The sequence below is a fragment of the Thermobia domestica genome, chromosome 6 (genome assembly GCF_964235325.1).
Source record: "Thermobia domestica chromosome 6, izTheDome1.hap1.1, whole genome shotgun sequence".
In the NCBI taxonomy this organism is placed as follows: Eukaryota; Metazoa; Arthropoda; class Insecta; order Zygentoma; family Lepismatidae; genus Thermobia; species Thermobia domestica.
The window spans coordinates 120,004,332-120,024,756 of record NC_137459.1 but is presented as its reverse complement, the minus strand read 5'-3'; positions in this window follow the sequence as shown (position 1 = coordinate 120,024,756).

Genomic DNA, 20,425 nt, shown 5'->3' with positions numbered 1-20,425 from the left:
TAATGTATTCATAAAAAAAATTCCTGCGGTGATGTTAGTAATGCACCACCACGCGCGAATAACTGAAAGCAGCACTAGCCTTCTACTCCTTGATTCAATCATTGCACCTAACAACTGACCAACTGCAAGCATCCGAATACCATTGAATCGGATACTCCTTGAGTCTTCAAAGAAGGGAAGCTAGCTCTTTACTTCATAGTGTTTCAGACGTCAGCGGCATCTCTCCGTTGTTTAGAGGAAGTAACAGTACCTATTTGTAAGTCATAATTCTATACCAAGAACATGATTTTTCCTTTAATATTTTAATAAAAGTTCATTAATACCTAATTTTGACTGTTTCTGAATATACTAACATCTTCTAGGTTTCGTTTTATACATTGTTTTCACTTGACACTTTCTATTTTGATGCATAAACTATAACATTTGCAATGCATATATATTTTTTCTTAGTCATTGGAAGGTCACAGCAACTGGTAGCGAAAATATCAATGAGTTTTGTAAACATTGCAGACGTGTTCAGGGCTTGAAAGTCTACTTCTACGCAAATATTAATATAAAATATTGATAAATAAATCATATTACATCTATGGAACACTTAAGTACAAATACAAGTATATATACAAATTTTGTTATGAATTTTGTTCAAATATGAAGTTGTCAATATCCTGTCGTTACAAAAAAAAAAAAAAAAAAAAAAAAACTCTTCTTTGGCTGGTAGTTTCTCGACTGCTTCTAGCAGGTTGTCTCTTCAGTCCACAACCCGTTGCCAGAACTACCGGTGTAATTCTATAAAATTAAAATCTGAGAAAAGAAAAAAATGTAAAACAATCTTGATGGAGGATAGCGTGAAGAAATAATTATGTTTTACACAGCACTTTCCAAGAGCATAAGTACTAATATCACTTACAATTATTAATAACACCTGAAAGTATTAGATTTGGTACTCTGTCCAAAAGTACAGTTCATTTAGATCTGCTTCGCCACTAAGGTCTAAGCAACGCTAACTCTTTAAAATGCGTGAAATTCCTAACTGAAAAACAAGTTGAGTTGATTTTAGTATAGCGTCCTTTTCAGCAACGAGGCTATACGAGACGTGGACCTACTGATTAACGTGGAATCCGAACCACATGAGCTCCCGCCGGGAATCGAACCCGGGTCTCCCGCGCCAAAGGGACTGAAAAACAAATTTTACACCTATTAGTCTCAAGTATTTTAGACTGAGATATGCAATGTCAACAATAGTCAAACTCCAGACTTACTATCCCCTTTAGTTCAGGTTTATGTCAATGAAGGATAATTTCTGTTTCATTTCTAGTATTTACGTATAACAGGTATTAAAACAAATGATATTTTTTTATTCCTATTTGCGAGTCTGATTTGACAATTTCTTACTGTGTTTTGGTCACTGGCTTCTAGCTTTCGACTTTCTAGCCAAGATCAGTTTCCAATGAGGAGGTTTATAAAATCTCTTATTCAACCTGATGCAATAAGGGAAAAAATTAATACAATTGGTTCCACAAATTTTCAGGAAGCGTCCAATCGAACATTTTAAATTCTGATAACCTAGATATCAACTTAGCACCTATATGTAATTTTTATTTTATTTTTGTATATTTGATTTGTTTATTTGTTTATTTATTTGCGGGGGATAGATATTGAATCTGCGATATATGCTCACACAAGATAATATAAGGGTTATACCCCCAAAATACTAGCGCCTCGGGATACATGTACAGAAATCTATAAAACTTACTCCATCTGACATTTTTCCCTTGTAGTGAAATAATAAAAAAATCACGTAATTTTCGGTAGGCTACGATCAAACATCTAAAAAAAAAAAAAAACGATCACTAAAAGTCCCCAATCACTTTCAAACTCTATTAATTCTAATGTTCTAGTATTCACTGATATGCACTATATAAACATCATTGTGCGCAATCTTGTATGACCGTGCTACTCTTCGACTCTTCCCGCTTAAATGGAGGCACGTAAGTATTTCCAGTAAATCCCGTTCCCAAACACCTTGGCAGAAAATAAGTGAGTGACTAAAACAGAAGTGCTATTTATATTTGCAATGAGATTCAGACGTTCACAATTTCCTGGAGTAGTATTTCTCTTCGTTTTTTTCCATGTGAATACGAAACACAACGATGGATTAGAAATCTTTTTCGATCAGACACGAAACAAGGATTACTGGAGAAGAAAAATGTTCAAACCAATAGCGAGGATTATATGTCATAGCGTTTTTCACTACTACGCAATTATAATTTATATTGCGTTTAATTCTGTATGTAAATATTGAAGAAAATTTGCTTCTGCAAACATAAAATAAAATAAAACAAAATGCAGACCCTTTTATTGAATATTGCGTAATAATATAGTGATATAAACCGTCATTAGCGCATTAAGAAATAACATAGAAATTGGAAACCCAAGGTATAAAATAACATGTCTGTTATTAGGCAGATTGAGAGACAAAACTCATTAGTCGTATATATGAGAATGTTTTTTTTTTTTTTTTTCCTTTCAGGCAAACCGAAGGAGAACTATTTAACCTATTTATGATTGAACTTTTAATAATAATACGATACTTTCAGCCCACACAATTTATAATGTGCGTACTGTGGTGGGCTGAAGTGAACGCGCTGGACATAGTCAAAATTTCGAGGTGTGCGCGTATGTATTTGAACAAATGAAATACTTAAATAATAATAGCAACACAATGATGGAGTGCCCTTAATGAACAGTCCCAAGAAGTATTTAAATAGAGTAATTAACTGAAGTTATGTAAATGAAATTTATTTTGTGAATACTAAAAATTTTAGAAATATATAAAAAAATGTGGTAGAGCTTTTTTTTTTAAAAAAAAAATATCATGTGAATAATTAACACACAAGATACTCTTTACCTCAGGTAATCTGTGGTTTTACTTCAACACAGATGCTTCATTGAAATGGTCAGATTACAACCATACACCCTATTCTGTTTATGTTCTTGCCATTCTGTAAAAGAAAAGAAAAAAAAAACATTTGTGAAATTTTCCACATATCTTAATTGATGTCTGGAATCCGTTCAAGAAAGGTTTCAATGCGATTTTGTTGACTTTTAATGGTGATAAAGAATACACTCCACTTCCCCACATATATCATACACATTTTACACACTGATAAACACACACACACACACAAAATGATTTTATATTCACACGAATATTACATTGAAAAGTGACCGGTCGGTCAAATCAACAACAAAAAACAATAATAAATTATTTTTTTTCTATGAATATTTGGCCTTTATATATTTTCGTTCATAGTTCCTGCACGTGTCGTTTTGATGTGGTCTTCATTGTCTTCTTTCTTCAATCCTCTCTCTTCTCACTGAAGTTCGCTCGGTATCCTGGAATTTCCTTGATAATATCAACTGCTGCTACTGGCTGCCGTTCTGGTTGTTTCTTCGCTGCGCTGACCTGTCTTTCTTAGCATCTCTGAATCTAGTTAAAGACATCTGGTTTATGCAGTGTTACTGTATGATTCACATCTGGATTGCTGGAAATCCGCTGCTTCTACGGTTCAGTTCCAAAGTTCACACTACACTGGTCACATATGACGCACTTAAAATTCCACTTTTCGGATTTTATGTATATTTTACACGGCAAACTACATATGAGAGTTATATGCTAGTAGTCATTGTCCTAGCTGCAGATTCAAAACTCAGTCTCTACATTATTACAAAATATTCTAACACCCCTTATTCCATCTCGTCTCGCAACATGTGTTGTCCGTAAATCATACACCGAGATGGCGTTAAGTTCGAAAACAGACTTACAACAATTGATATTTCACATCGAGACGAAGAAAATACACTCAATCTCGAGTAACTTCGCGATTCTGTTATTTAACTGTGCCTATCTCACAAAACAGACCTTTGTCACGATGAGTCTTGCACTAACTATTACAGAGGATGACATCTGTGTGTCGAGTCTTAACATCAACTAACCCATTCCTTCCCTGTCAAACCGTTTTCTTTCAGAGGAAAGAACATGACTTTTCAAAGCTCGCACCTTACCTACCCAAAATTCAATGTATAGCCCCTTTATGCGAACCCTAATGGCTTTGTCGCCAAAATGTATAGGTAGTACACTTTCACGCAATATTTCGTTTATTCTTAGATTATTATTGCTTCTCATTGAAATTGACCACCGAATAGAGGAAATACTAAGCTTTAAAACGGTGTATCATACACTTTGTTATACAATTGTTAAATATTTGTTTTTGTATTGTTCTCCCCGGCGTCACTATCAATTTTCTTTGTAAACACCATTCCTTGCCGAACCCAGTACATGTGTTTTTGTTTACCTCGCCAGAGTACTCTAGTGATGATCTCTCGCAACCTCAGCACACACACTTGCTCTCGTTTTTTTTCTTTTTTTAGACAATAATTATCATGTATCAACATTATATTCTATATAATATTATCCCAAATATTCCTCTGATTATTTTTACATTGGATTCGAGCAGTGACATTCAATTTAGAATTAATAATCAGTAAATATACACATGTAGACTGCTATGATATTCATGGTACTACATCTTGCTGTTGTCTCAATTACACCATTGTCAAAAACAAGTACTGCAAAGTAATAAGCTTTTGTTTTAAAGTTAAGATAGCAACGAAAACTTCTTCTCTGTCCAAAATTACATCTTATATTACATTTCTACAATTCTAAATATGTAATAACGCTAGGATATGACTGCATTCATTATTTTCCAATGGGGGGAAACCCACTCACAGGAAGAGCAGCAGCTCTTCACTGAAGAAACTGCGCTTTGAAGAGAAAAAATATATGCTGGATTTGCTGGCGGGATCTAACCCAAGCTATCGAAGTTTCTGGTGTGAAAGCTGGTCAGTTGAAGAAAATCTATGACCTTGTTGTTTCAAATCATTCTAACCCACTTGCTAAAATATCTGAGCAGAAATACACAAATGTATTGGAATAGGATATATGTCGCCAGAGCTCTATCTGCAGCAACGTTAGAAAGACAAAACAAGGAGCGCCTCGAGAGGTACCGGGTTGGTTATTGTCTATTCTTTCATCTCTACCATCAATTTCTCGAACCGATTTCTTTAAAGAAGCAAGTTCTTTCTCTAATTTCGTGCAAACAGAAGAAATATAATGTTACTCCCCTGTAGAGTATTATGTAGTCTGTTAAGATTAAGCCACCTTTGGTGTACCGACAATGTGTATTTGTTTTCATATCGGTGGAAGATATGAATTCCTTAGGTGAGTATTATCTTGTTTATCAAAAGAGACCGTCTTTTATTGGGATGTACTTTTTGCCAGGCATATTATACCGGGGGGTATTTATTTGCGGATGTACGTTTTGCCGGTTACACTGGCTCATCCTAGCCGCGTGCACAGCGTTGTCCTATAACAGGAGACTCCTTTGCGATTGAGAAGACCTGGCACCAGAGTTTTGAGATTTTCTTGAACACAATTCAACCGCTGGCAGCATATATTCGCATTGATGCTCTGACCAGCTCGTAGCATTTCCCAATGCATAATGCCGCGAGGAGTCCACCAAATACACATTAATACCTTCTTCTGGTGCAGTGCTTTTTTCAGTTGTTTTGGAACCGTTTCATAGGATGCTAACCAATGATGACTTCGCCTGAAGCTTCGTACGGGGCCCGCTTCTTATCACAAGTCAACACTCTGTTCAGAAGTGGCTCCTTCTTCAGACGAGAAAACAGAAAGAAAAAGCAAAAAGAAAAAAAAACAGGTGTATGCTCGCGTTGCCTTCTGGCCCAGAGTAAAATCATTAGGGAGCCATCGACCCAACTTGTAGTGTTTTCCAAGTTGATGGAGGTGCTGTCGAATGGTTTCTCTCCTCACATTGAATTGTAGTCCCCGCTCCTCACATGTCTGGCCACTGTTAATCTCAATTGCTACCTAAAGATCTTCATTTTGAACATGGGTTGGTCTTCCGGTACGTGGTGCGTCTTTGTGTGTTTCGTCACCGTCCTTAGACTTGTTAAGCCGCTGTCTGCGTAGTCACGTCACCCACATCAAAGTCCTGTAATATCTTTCGCGCGCTACAGCGGCGTTCGACCCCAGTTTGAACTCGTACAGCATACACGCCCTTATGACGCTCTGTGGAGGTCCCATGTACACTCTGCCCTTACGCAAGTCCACGGTGTAACTGAACTGCCACAACCGGATAGTATGTTGGATATACCCACAGCAGCAACTGGCTTTCGCCTCATCTCTATTCGCATTCTACTCAGGCTGTGAGAGCCGGTTGAACGCATACTTTCACAAAAGCGACAGAACTTTCTTGGTTACCTTTATATTTATTGATTTATCTTTATAATTCTGCCGAGTTTCTCTCGGGAGTATTTCTGTATAAAGTGTCACATTGCTATCCTCATTTTCTATATTACTTCGTGATTGGCCTCCCTCTGGTACCGAGGGTAGAAAGACACTAGAACTTCTCAATGACCGCGTACACGAATGGAAACTCATAGGAAGCTATGCATAAATAACTTCTACATTTTTACGTTTTGACAACGAGACAAGAAATTAGTCGATTCGACACAAAAATGAGACGAGATTTGAGACAAGAAATACCTTTTTAAATTTAAGTCGAGACGTGAAATTCACGAAGTGGAAAAAAAACTTACTTATATCTGAAGTTCAGTCAGTATAATTGCATTGTTTTAGGCTATATACTGCACAAATTTACTTTCTTAAAATAAGATACTAGTAGTAATGTCGTGTGAACGACTTGTTTGGGTATGAACATTGATCAAGAAACCCTCATGACATGCATATCCTTAATTAATATTATTTGTTCGTTACTTATCCCTATATGACATTAGAATTTCCTACTACTAAGTGTAAAATTGTACCAAGAATCAAGTACACCAATTTACAAAACGGAACGAATAAATCTTTTGAAGAATCGACACGAGACAAGAAAGAATCATTCAAAAATTGAGACGAGACGAGACTTGTACTAAATTTACGAGATGAGATGACAAAATCTGAGACTCTCTTTCTCATCTCATGGATAACATTAAGCTCAACCCAATAATTGAAAACATAAGCCCAGATGGGCCTAAAATCATAAGTTGCTTCCAAGTCGAAACAATTTATGTGAGTCACTTTGTTTCTCGTTAACACAGACCAGTATACATTTAATCGTTCATCAGACTAATTGTATTGTCATTATTGATTGGTAATTCATATTGTTTCCATTTGCTCACAATGCAGAAGGTTTACGCATAAACTAAATGTTTATTCATTCATGGTTACTGTATTACTTTTGTTTCTTGACATGTTTACACATTAATATTGTTTTCTTTCGGTACAGCAAATGTGATCCTCTAATGTAATATATAAGCTAATGAGAATGACAACGTAATTAAATATATATTAAATTTAGTATTGCTATTGTTTCATTCATTTCCTATTTCAATGTAATGCATCCATACGAAGTTTGTGTTCATGTTAAATATTATGAAACAACACAGATTAGCAAACGGGCTCTTTGTACCCTGTATTTTAGCAGCAAAATTGCTAAATTCTGCATAGTCTAGTGCCCAACATAGTTGCGAATCGGTAATTAAAAAAAAAAAAGTAAGTGATTCGTTTTACAGTACAGTAGACTTTCAAACTGTTGGAGTTAAATACTCAAACTTCAAGTAGTACATCTATAACAACTGGTTGCAATAGAAGAATAAGGCTAAAAAAGGAACTTTTCCTCGGACGCTCAATGCATATCAGAAAGGCCACTACTCTCTGTCTCTTAAAATTTTGTCTCTATGCTGCTTAACATTTAAACCGGAAGTGCTAGTTAAATATATCAGTTCCTGTTGCTATAAAGGAATAAAATCAGAGCTAAAACAAAAGCCATTCTTGCTATGCCAAAGGTTAAGTCAATAAGTAATTGCAATATTTTCCTATTTCTTTTCAGGTTGGCTGTACAGCATTGCAGGGCCGGTTCTACACATTTCTTAAGTGTAAGCAAACAATATTTAGGCGCCCCCACCTAAATAATAATAATAAGAAAGTAGAAAGTTGTAATGTACAAAAGTTCTTCAAATAATTGTTACAATTTCAGATTTCTTCAATATCTGTAGTGTCCCTGTTAATATTTACAAAAAAAAAAAAAAAATGGCGAAATCATAACTAATTGACTGTGGAAGAATATTGAACTAATTTCCAGTTTTAATAATAAATAGCATTTTTTATTAAGTAAGCATAAGACACAATTAAGATATATACTTAAAATATATTTTGAGAAGTACAATTGCAACATAAAAGTCGAAACAGAATAGAGTTCATGAGCTTTAAGTCTAACATTAACACAGGTTTGATTATGACAAAGAGATATCCTCTTATGCTTCATTAGAAGCATATTTACACAATATTTTCTAGTGATATGATTATGGTAATTAGCGTAATTTATAATTTTCTTTGTTACTAAAAGTGCCCATCTTTATAACAAGTTCATGTCTTTCTGGTTTCAATTTGGAAAATCTCATTATTGCATCCCACTTGCATTTAGTTTGTCTTCGATCCAGTTGTGGAACGTCAATATCAAGTCCTCCCCGCAAAAATTATTTTAAATCCCTTAGGTCTATAAAACAATCTATTCTTTTCATATCTCTTTCCAATATAGACGTTCGAAATCAGGCAAAGAATAACACAATTTAAACACAACCAGTGGCGCATCCAAAAGGATGGGTCATGAAAAGGGCCGATTTCAGCCTATCAATGGATTTTTATAAAAAAATGATACCTGGTATCTACACAATATTCCGCATCAAAGGACGTTTAGATTATGTTGAGATCATTTCCGGTTGTCCCTGTAGAGCGTCCGGAAGTTAACCCTAACTCCAGCCTTCGAAAAGCCGACGTAGGTGCGTGAGAAACGGATTTTCGTGGAAAGCTGCAATATGATGGCAAAATTCTTAATAATGTTTTGTTCTGCTGATAAAGTCACATAAAATAACCAAATAGCAAGACCACAGGTTGATTTTTTACATCATGAGAGTAATCTGTTTAGGAAAAAGCGTGTTCAGTCAACCTGTATTTCGCTATCAATATTCGTTTTCGTAGTTGTAGTAGCAATAGAGCGGACACCCAGAACAACACCAAAAATTGCCAAACTGTAGTCTGATATGTCTACTTGAACATACTAGAAACTCAGATTGTTCTTGAAGTCCGCTATCTATAAAACAAAAAAAAATGCACTTGAAATCGCATGTATGATATGGATCCACAGTAAAGCACAAAAAATCAATTATGCAAATAATAAACTATCAAAGGAAAATATGTGAAGACTTTTGTGTTAAATATCGTCCTAAAGAATGCTTGATCGTATTCTGCATCGTCAGTTCAGTCATCATCTGCTTTACGCTGGGCATCTTCAACGTAATCCTCCTCAGATGCTGGACCTTGGAATGTGGTAGGGTCGTGCGTGCGAAATCCTAGATACCACAAGACCGAAGCTACGTCAGCACAGCAGCCTATCACCCTTGCACCGGCCTTAAAATGGAAGTACGATTCCAGAATATCAGCAACATCGTACTTTATCCAGAGTGTAGGTGCGGGAAGCCGTGTGGCGAAACTGAATTTTAACACGACTGACATAATCCATTTACTAATTAAGAAAGAATTCAGGGCGTATCCAGTGCACACATGCTTCCTAGTATAGCTTTATGCTTGTTTGGGTTGGAAAACGTTGACAGTTAGTTTACGCAGCATTTCTTCGGACAATACTGGAAAGTTCGAGAGATCTGCCGCATCCTACACACCTACAAACTACTACACAGGATACAGCATCCGACCAGCCTGCAACTTCGGCCCAAAAGAAGCCACCAGTCTGTACGGCCACGCCAAACAAAGATAAACCATCAAGCCAACCCTAAACGTAAATCCGTAATCAACCAGCAGATCCAACCTCAGCACTGATCAAAGGCAGACCAGCAGGAGGTCACAGTGGACAGTCAACCAAACGACATTTCATAAAAGGCGACTCAGGATCTAGAGTTTGTTCCAGATGCAACACAAAAGTGAGTAAAAGTCCATAAAGGATGACATTTCTCCTGACGAAGACAACTTCTGCTCTCAACAAGTGCATTATCTGCCCAAACAGTTCACAGTTTATTCTAATTCCCGCTCAGGCAAAAGCGCAGATATGTATATGAAGTTTAATGTGATAGTCCCAGACAGCTCCAGGTGATGTGCACATCACTTCGATAACAAGAACTTGAAGCCAGGTGTGAACGTGAAATATGTCAACCAGTCTCGTATGGCAAAAAAAATGTATTATCGAATCCACCAATTCCAGAATGAAGAGATTGAAGTCCTTGGAACATATTATGCCTAATACCCAGATTCCATTATTGGGGACTATGTGCGAATTGTTTGTGTGTTCTGCAATATATTTAGGCCTCCATTCTGGACTTGACACCTCCCACGACGAGTACATTGCACAAAGGATGCATGCTCTTCTTCACAAAGAAAACGAACTCTAAACAGCGCTAACCAAGAAAGGTTGGGGTCGCGAGCGGAACAAAATAAAATTAGCTCCGATGGATGCGAAAGATCTCTTGAACTTTCCTGTATTGTCCGAAGGTTATGCTGCGTAAACTAACTATCAACGTTTTCCAAGTGAAACAAATATAAAGCTATACTAGAAAGCATGTGCATACTGGATTCGTCCATGATTTTTTTCTTAATCAGCAAAAGGATTATGCCAATCGTGTTAAAATCCAGTCTCGCCACACGGCTTCCCGCACCTACACTCTCTCGATAAAGTACGATGTTGCTGATATTCTGGAATCGTACTTCCATTTTAAGGCCGGTGACAGGGTGTGATAGGCTGCTGTGCTGACGTAGCTTCGGTCTTGTGGTATCTAGGATCTCGCACGCACGACCCTACCGCATTCCAATGTCCAGCATCTGAGGAGGATTACGTTGAAGATGCCCAGCGTAAAGCAGATGATGACTGAACTGACGATGCAGAATATGATCATGCATTCTTCAGGGCGATATTTAACACAAAAGTCTTCACATATTTTCCTTTGATAGTTTATTGTTTGTATAATTGATTTTTTTTTTGTGCTTTACTGTGGATTCATATCATACATGCGATTTCAAGTGCATTTTTTTGTTATATAGATAGCGGACTTCAAGAACAATCTGAGTTTCTAGTATGTTAAAGTAGACATATCAGACTACAGTTTGGCAATTTTTGGTGTAGTTCTGAGTGTCCCCTCTACTGTTACTACAACTCCGAAAACGAATATTGTAGCGAAATACAGGTTGACCGAACACGCTTTTTCCTAAACAAATTGCTCTCATGATGTAACAAATCAACTTGTGGTCATGCTATTTGGTTATTTTATGTGCCTTTATCAGCAGAACAAAACATTATTAAGAATTTTGCCATCATATTGGTGCTTTCCACGAAAATCCGTTTCTCACGCACCTACATCGGCTTTTCAAAGGTTGGAGTTAGGGGTAACTTCCAGACGCTCTACAGGGACAACCGGAAATGATCTCAACATAATTTCAACGACCCTTGACGTGGAATATCGTGCAGATACCAGGCGTAAATTATCATAAAACTCCATTGAGAGGCAGAAACCCGTGCTTATCATGACCCAGGCTTTCCTTTCTGGGTCTGAAGATTTTTCAAAGTAGCCTACAAAGTGCAAATAATTTTGTGTATTTCCCCCTGAAATTGTGCTGGTTTTCTTAAAAATTAAACGTTCTGGTTGATCCGGACTCTCGGAACACTTTCGTCGGTGCATCCTTGAACACAAGTAACTAGTATGCAAAACTATACTTTTCATTAGGACTAGTACCAAATTTTAGAAATGTCGCTCCAACTAAATTTAATACGAGAGAATTTATTGATAATGATTGTTAAACTGTTATAATACAACGAGCATATGTATACGCTTCTGTGATTGACAGTGAGAGTTCGAATAAAAATATTACTTATAATCCTAATGACCTTCTGATTATAGCTTCGATTTCAATTCCAGTTACTCTTTACACACATACCGCGTGAAAACTAATTGTATCCAAGCAAATTTTGAAATACATTAAATTTAACTTAGACCCGTAACCAAAAAGGCCTTATCAATTACACTTTAATTTAGCAATTAAATTACTTCAACAAAGTAAAATAAGCTTGCAGAAAGTGTGTCGGCTTGCAAATGCTTCCTTGACAGTAACTAGTATAGACAACTCAACATTTGTATCATTATCACTTTCGAAATTATGTTCAGAAGTTGAAGGAAAGCATTTAAAATCTTACTTGCCTCTTATCTTCTTTCAAGTTTCTTGGCTTTCTTTTCTGGTCGAAACCTAAAACGTTGGCAAAAGTGTGAAAATCATACCTAGTATGGTGAGGGACCTCCTTCTTTTGTGTCCAAAACAGCTTGAATCCGACGTGGAATGGACGTATACAGCTTTTGAATCGTGGTGTGTTGAATTTTGTACCATTCTTCTTCCAAAACATGCCCAGTTCCATAAGGGATGCTGGTGGAGGGTAATGAGACCGAACACGCCTTTCTAACTCAGACCAAATTGGCTCAATGATGTTAAGATCTGGTGATTGTGGGACGCAAGGGAAGTGTGATATCCCCCAGTCATGCCCCTCAAACCATGATTTCACCGTATTTACAGCGTGACAGGGTGCCAAATCATCTTGATAGATGCCATCACCATCATGGAACAATAGTTGGGCCATGGGTAGAACCTGATCTCCCAAAATGACCTCATACGCCTTAGCATTCATCATTCCATGCAGGGCTATGATGGGACCAGCAGAAAATCACAATATCACTGCCGATACTGTAACAGAACCTCCCCCATGCTTTACAGTTGGGAGCAGACAGTCTGTATCATAGGCTTGCGACGGTGTTCTCCATACGTAAGCACGACCGGTTGTTGGAAACAAGGTGAAGGTCGATTCATCGGACCACATTACGTGTTTCCAATGCTCATGAGTCCACACCTTGTGGTCCTTCCACCACTGGATACGCATCTTCGCATTTACTGCTGTGACCAGAGGTTTGGCGATACCGGTCCTGCCATGAATATTCATTTTACGAAGTTCCCATCGCACTGTTTTCGATAAAACTGGGTTCTGTAGGCCGGAATTGAGTTCATACATAATTTTCATTGAAGTGGTCTTCTTTTTAGCTGCTACAATCCGTTTTAATGCCCTATGGGCTCTATCTGACAGGATTTCTTTCGACCACTGTTGTGCTTTGCAGACGTCGTTTGCCCATGAATTGTGTATACCCTCGTGACATCAGACAAGGTGCCTTTCGACACCCTCACAATGTTCGCCACTGTTGCCACTGATGCTCCAACCAGACGGGCACCAACGATCATGCATGTTTGGAAGTCTGTCAGGTCGCCCATTTTACCACACCACGACACTCACAGGTGAAGTAGTTACTGCTAACGGAAGAGGAAGATCCGCATGACGCATTGAGAAAACAAAAGATCGGCAACCGCAACACATGTATAGTGGAAGGCCAAACTTACGTGTCCTGTATGAAGTGCTTTTAGATTTTTTGTCTACCCCTGTATATAGTTATGGCCATTATTATTATACGAAATACGAAGTAGTATTAAAACGTGAAAACACAAATCATTATAAAAAACTATGTGTGCGAGTTCAAAGGGGTCTAACGCCGCTGCAGCGGGCCGGAAAATTTGCCAGGCCTTTGGTGAGGCTGTCGTGACTACGCAAACAGTGCAGCGGTGGTTTAATAAGCTTAACCCTTATTCGGACAAGACATTTTTGTAACGTAAACGGGCAACCGGGGCCTGTGAGGCCCAGTATATATTTTAAGTGCAGAATACACAAAATCAATGTATATTGTCACTTACTGTTCAGACTAGTCTAGAATGTACCGGAATATATTTTTGTCAAGTAGCGAAACTTTGTGTCACACTTTTGTAAGCCGACCAAGCAGAATAGCAAATCCGGTCCAGACATTTTTGTAACGTAAACGGGCAACCGGGGCCTGTGAGGCCCAGTATATATTTTAAGTGCAGAACACTCAAAATTCAATGTCTGTTGCCGCATACTGTTCCGACTAAAGGTTACAATACTCACGTGTTCAATATATAATTATGTGACAATTTGATCTAATATTTGACAGGAATTTCACTAAAGTTATACTGGGCCTCCTAGGCCCCGGTTGCCCGGTGACATCAGGAAAAGATTTTCAAATTTAAAAAAAAGGTTTACCAACTCGATATGTTCATGATTTTAACTTCGACGAAAGATAGAAGAATTCAGTATTTTATGTCTTCGAAATATGTATGGTTATTGAGAAATTTTAGAAAAATGAAGCTACTGGGCCTGGAAGGCCCCGGTTACCCGGATAAGGGTTAAGGATGTTGACGGAACACTCGAAGACGCAAGATCTTCAGCAGAAATTGACGCGAACAGTGGCCAGATATGTGAGGAACTGGTTGTTCAGGGATTTGCCAATTCAAATCCATAGTAGAGGTGCAAAATGTACTTGATACCTTCTTCGCTTCACGACCCGCCAAGTATTACAGCGAACCACAACGGCCCACCAAGTTCTACCCATGGCCTTCCAGAACGTAGGCAGAATGTAGTGCGTGGTGATGGGAATTATATTTGATCTTGCAGGTACGTCTTAGGTGACATATCGATGTTCGAATGTGGTGGGTGAAAAAGCAATAGAACTTTCCTGTTCACCTTTATATTAGAATCTTAAATTAATATTTCCCTAAGAAATTATAAAAAAAATTCCGTTTGTACTGCCTCTCTTCTTAGAATTCGTCCACCCTCTCTGGACCAGTGGACAACAAAAGCCTAGTTACTTGAACTTCGATAATGTGTATTTCACTTACATTGACCTTTCTCAACCCTTAACTGTGGTCATTGAACCGAAGCACTATGCGGGAACACTGTTTATGACAACGCGAAGCATCCTTGAAAACATTTCTTTCTACTGTGATAATGCTACCCAGTCCATAAGGAACATGTGCAGTTGACTTCGTTTTGTCTGTTGATCCATTTTCATTTCAAAGATACATTTGACAATGATATTCTCCAACAAGATAACGTAAGGGTTTTTGGGAGAGGAATGAAGAGTGTTTTGTGCATTTGTGAAATTTGTGGAATGGTAGGATTGTGGAAAGAATGCCACTGGCATTAGTCAAACCGCCGTTGTGTTTAATATAACTAACATCTATTGAAAAGCTAAATTTCTTTACATTTTATCTCATATTCGTAAAATCTCCCTTATGCCCTCTTTTAAATATCTTTCTCAAATCTTCCTACACCGCGGGAAAATTTCCTCAACTAGCATCACTTGTGAGTGTGGTATTGGCGCCAATTGATGTACAAGTCCACCTCAATTGCAAAATGGTGTTTTTCAGCCAACCAGGCAAAGATTCGACTTTATTGTCCTTTCGATGTATTTGATCTGTATCTCAGTCTGTATGATATTTATTTGAAACTATTTGGAAATGTTTTAATCATAACATTTTCTCTAATAAATATTCAGGTTTAAAAAATCAAAATTCATTTTACAGTTTGACGCTCTCTTCACCTAACGCCTCCTGCGAACACGTAGTACGCAGGGTTCAAGATCCGGCCCTGCATCATTGTGTACTCACCAAACTCTAGGTGTTACCGTTATCTTTGCCTATGGTAGGTTGCAGCGTTATCACATCATATCGCTTTGCGCTATTGCGAGGTAAAAATGTGCACCAACGAAGAACAGCGTTCTATAACCCGTTTGTTTTTATGTCTGAAGGTGTACCCGGAGTGGAAATTTATAGAACGCTTTTAGAAAAATACGGGAAGAATGTGTTACCACAGCGAAATGTTTATCAATGGATTGAACAGTTGAAAATGGTCGAACGAACATGAATGATGATGAATGAGCAGGGCGTTAAGCTACAGCAACAACTGATGGCATTATTAAAGGAGTCCATGCCTTGCGTCTGAATAAGAGGCGAGTGATCGTTGATGAAGTGGAAACCCATATGCTGATTAGTCATGGTTCTGCATATGTCACCATGCATAACACGCTCAACTTTCACAAAGTCTCTTGGAAAATCTCGATGAAGAGCACAAGCGAAATCGTGTGGGAATCTGTCAGCTCCTGGAACGTTATTCTAACGAAGGCGAAGAGTTTCTCAGGTGAATCATCACTAGAGATGAAACATGGGTTCATCACTTTGAACCAGGGAGCGAACGCCAGAGCATGGAATGGAAGCATTTCGGATCTCCCCTCAAGAAGAAATTCAAGAGTCAAATTTATACAGATAAAGCGATGTTCAGAGTTTTGGGACTTACAAGGGCATATGCGGGAACATTACATGGAAAAAGGGTCAACAATAAACAGTAAAAGGTACCGTGGTATGGTGGTAAGCAAATTGAAGACTTCAATTCGTAATAATAGTAGAGGTCGATTGTCGGAAGCCGTTCTTGTGTTGGATAACAGTGCATTTCCACATACCACACCACCCAAAAGCTCTTTAGATGCTGCCTTTAGAGATGCTGGAACTCCGTACATTCCCGATTTCGTCTCGTCGGATTACCATCTGTTTGATCCGATTAAATATGCTCTCAGAGACAGCCGATTCAGCTTAGCAACAGGTGAAGGTAGCGGTACATTTGTGGCATGGTGCGCAAACGAAAACCTTCTTTTGCAGAGGGTATCGGAAAGCTTTTGCAACAATGGGCCACTTATGTTGAAGAGCAGATCGACTATGTTGAAAAATGATATAAATAAAAACAATGTGCCTTTGTGGCAATAAGAAATGAAATTTGATTGCAGATACTTATTGACTGCTTGTCGCTATTTCCGTTCATTATGCAATCAGTGTTGTAACCGAGAAATCGTAGATTTTCACGACTTCTGGTTTCAGCAGATTTATATAAGACAAGATAAAGACAAAACGCATTCTCGGGGGCTGAATCTGTCTCAAAACTGTTTTTTTTTTCGAAATCTCCTACACACATATTACTTCTATGGAAATAAGTAATGAAACCGGAGGTACTAGTAAATTTCAATCACTTCTGGTTTTGGCACAGTGTTGCGGCTGATGATGTTATATTCTCTTGAGACGCCGTATCGATCATATATATATGGGACCTATTCTTGAGACGCTGCTTCGATTGCAGAAACCATTTCCCGATATATCCTACCGTTTTTGTTTTGAAACCTGTTAACAGACAGAAAGACAGATGGACAGATATGGCCGTTCTCTAAGACTTTTGACACTTACGGATAGCATAGTTTGGAACTCTAATAAAGTTTAGAAATGCATTTGTTCAACGTAGTTCAAAGAGTATGTTGCCCAACCAAGAGCTTTTCTTCATTTCGCCTACTCCCAGTTGGAATTTTACATATTTCGTAGAAGCGAGTTGGCAATTAAGTATGTTGGCAAATTTTCGGAAGCGTCAATTAAAATGAAGTGTTAACATTAACAGTTGGTTTGCCTACCGTTTTCCATTGTTGGGCTTCCTCTCTGTCCTGTTACAATAAAAGCTATATACTATAAAAAAAAAAACTTTAACTTTGTGCGGCCATTCTGTTAGTCACAAAAACTTCTCTTAAGTCATAAGTATGACATCAAACAACGTTCTACCTCATGACTCTGAAGCTTCCAGGCCATATTTCAAAATCATTGCACTCTTTTACTGCTTCTTTCCATTGAAGTCCGAGAACACTCGCGAAGTATTGCGTACTTCCCTTCCTCTAAAACTTGGAATTATATTTATTTGCTTTCGGCATGTAGGTCCTTTTTAACCCGTCACGTATGGGGAATAACGTTGCTCGACGAGCACACTACCCAGGGAAATGGGGAAGAAATAAAGAAGTCTGGGACATTTATGTAAAGTATCATCCCAGCATTCACCTGGTGTGAATAAGGAAACCCCTGGAAGAAAAAGTCACTCGGGATGGCTGGTTTGAAAAGGCTTCTACATATTTATGTTTGAGTGTTTTCACCAGGTATCAAACCGTGGACTGCTCGCACCAAAGGCAAGAGCATTAGCAACTACGCTGCGGGGTTCACTTTCTTACCTAAGAGTTCGTGACATCAAACGATTATCCCCACGCCATTAGCGTACTATACAGCAAATGAAAGCGAAATCTTTCAGTTTTACGTCCCAAGATTATGCCGGAGATGCTAAGAGAGGCGGTGATGATGAGAATGGATGAAATGGTGGACTGAATAAAGCGGGAGAAAACGAGAGAACCTCAAGAAAACCCACGCTCACGTTGTTTTCCCACCACAAAGCCCACTTGGTGAAAGCTAGGATCGAAAAATAGATCGATAATAGAAATGTGGTATTTCTTTATCCTAAAAATCCACATCTTATCTGTTTTCCTTAATATTCATTTAGTCATTTACACACACACTTAATTATTAATATTCGTAATGTTAGTTAAATGATTTATTTCTGACAAGCTAGTGCTTATTCATGTTCATATTTATCGTTCGTTACGATTCTTATTTTTTTCTTCATTACACACTATAGCTTGTTAAGCAGTGTGCCCTGTATATCTTTACCACCTTTAATACTGATTTATGTTTATCTGCTTAAAGTTTCTCTGTGCCCATTTGCCACGAACTATATTCATTGTTTCCCAAACTTAACAGATTAAACATTAGGTTTAGTTGAATAGATCACGTTTCTATGCATAGGACAAAATAGATTAGACATGCCTTCGAAATTAAAACGCATTTATAAGTAGAATGATGTGCACCTTGTTCTCTTTCATTGTTCTCGCAGCAGATAAAAGTAATAACTAAGACCTATTTTTCTCTAAGCCCAATTAACCACGATCATACTTTTTAATAAAGTATTGTACCTCATGTTTATTATTTTTATGTTTAAAGCCACAAGTTGGATGAAACATCTATAGGTCTTGTAAACGTTCCACTGTCAAAAATATTTTTAGTTACTCACCTGTTAATATTAGTTCATTCGATTGTTTTCTCAGGAAGATAACCCCATTAATCTCATGTTTACATACAGAAAGAGATTCCTGGGAATATCTGTAATGTAGCAAACTGAAGAAGTAAAATTTGCTTCCTAGAGATTCGTAGACTACCATGCATTCCATAATCTTAGTATCTTGAAATGTATTTAGCTCTGTAGTAAGAGTCTGGGAATACTTTCCGTGAAGCAATCGTATTAATAATTGCTTTCTTTTCACAAGTTTTATTCTTGTTACGCCTGCTGTGACTGTGACTGCAACGGTTCGAATACTTCTGTAAGAAGAGATGTACGTGATGGGAGGTAATATTTTAATCTGAAAGTGATACTAAAAATCTTAGTGCTTCTGTATAATGCTTTCATCTTGCTTTCTTCGGAGCGATGTTAGATGAAAATATAACATAACACCATAAGTTATATATTACCCTAAGATTTACACAACTCAGCGGTTTGTTTAAATATTTGATAAAATATATCATGGAAAGAATGATCGTGTCTAAATAGCCTTAAAGAAATCATAACTCTTGTGAAATATTTGATATGATTGTCTCGCTTTGACAAGTGTTTCCTTTTGATATTCTTCATTATTTTACCTGCTACCAACACGTTTAACCTATCTTTTTTCTTATCACCGTAGAATAATGAACAAAGAGGTGACTGTAGGAACTTACATATCATATAAGTTAATAATACAGTAGCTATATATTATGAACGTCATAAGGATTATAGAAATCATACGTGTAAGATTTACCAGGCATCACTACAATTGAAATATGTTTGATCTGAAAGTCTGGGAGAAAATATAACTTTGGTTAGACCAATAAATAATTGGAAGAATATTATAAATCAGGAACTTACGCAGGTAGCTAATAATAATACTGACTGGGTTGGTTTGGGACAGCAAGATATCGTTTCTGCCACGATGGACCTTTTCATTTTCTTAAGACATAGAGTTTGTCAACTGTTGAAGTTGCAAGGACAATAGATTATATTATTGCAAGAGTTTACAATAATTTCTTCAAGGAAGGTGTCCGATATTGACTATTATTAGACTCGATTCAGCTCGCCTTGTATTTGGTACTTTATTTCTCCGTAACTACTGGCCGGAACCAAACCAAATTTAGTGTCCCAACAGCCTATGGCTAAGAGAGTTAAAATTCCTATATTTGGTCGCCGGGCACGACCAGGGACAAGCTCTGTTTGGCTCGCCTCGCCTTATATGGGGTACTTTATTTATTGGTAACTACAAGCCGAATCTGAACAAAAATCGGTGAGGAGGTAGTCTGTTATCCAAGGAATAAAGATCGCTGTATTTGGTAGTCGATGTCCGCCAAAAACATTCTTGGATTGGCAAAATTGTATTTAATGCATTTTTCTCGGTAACTACT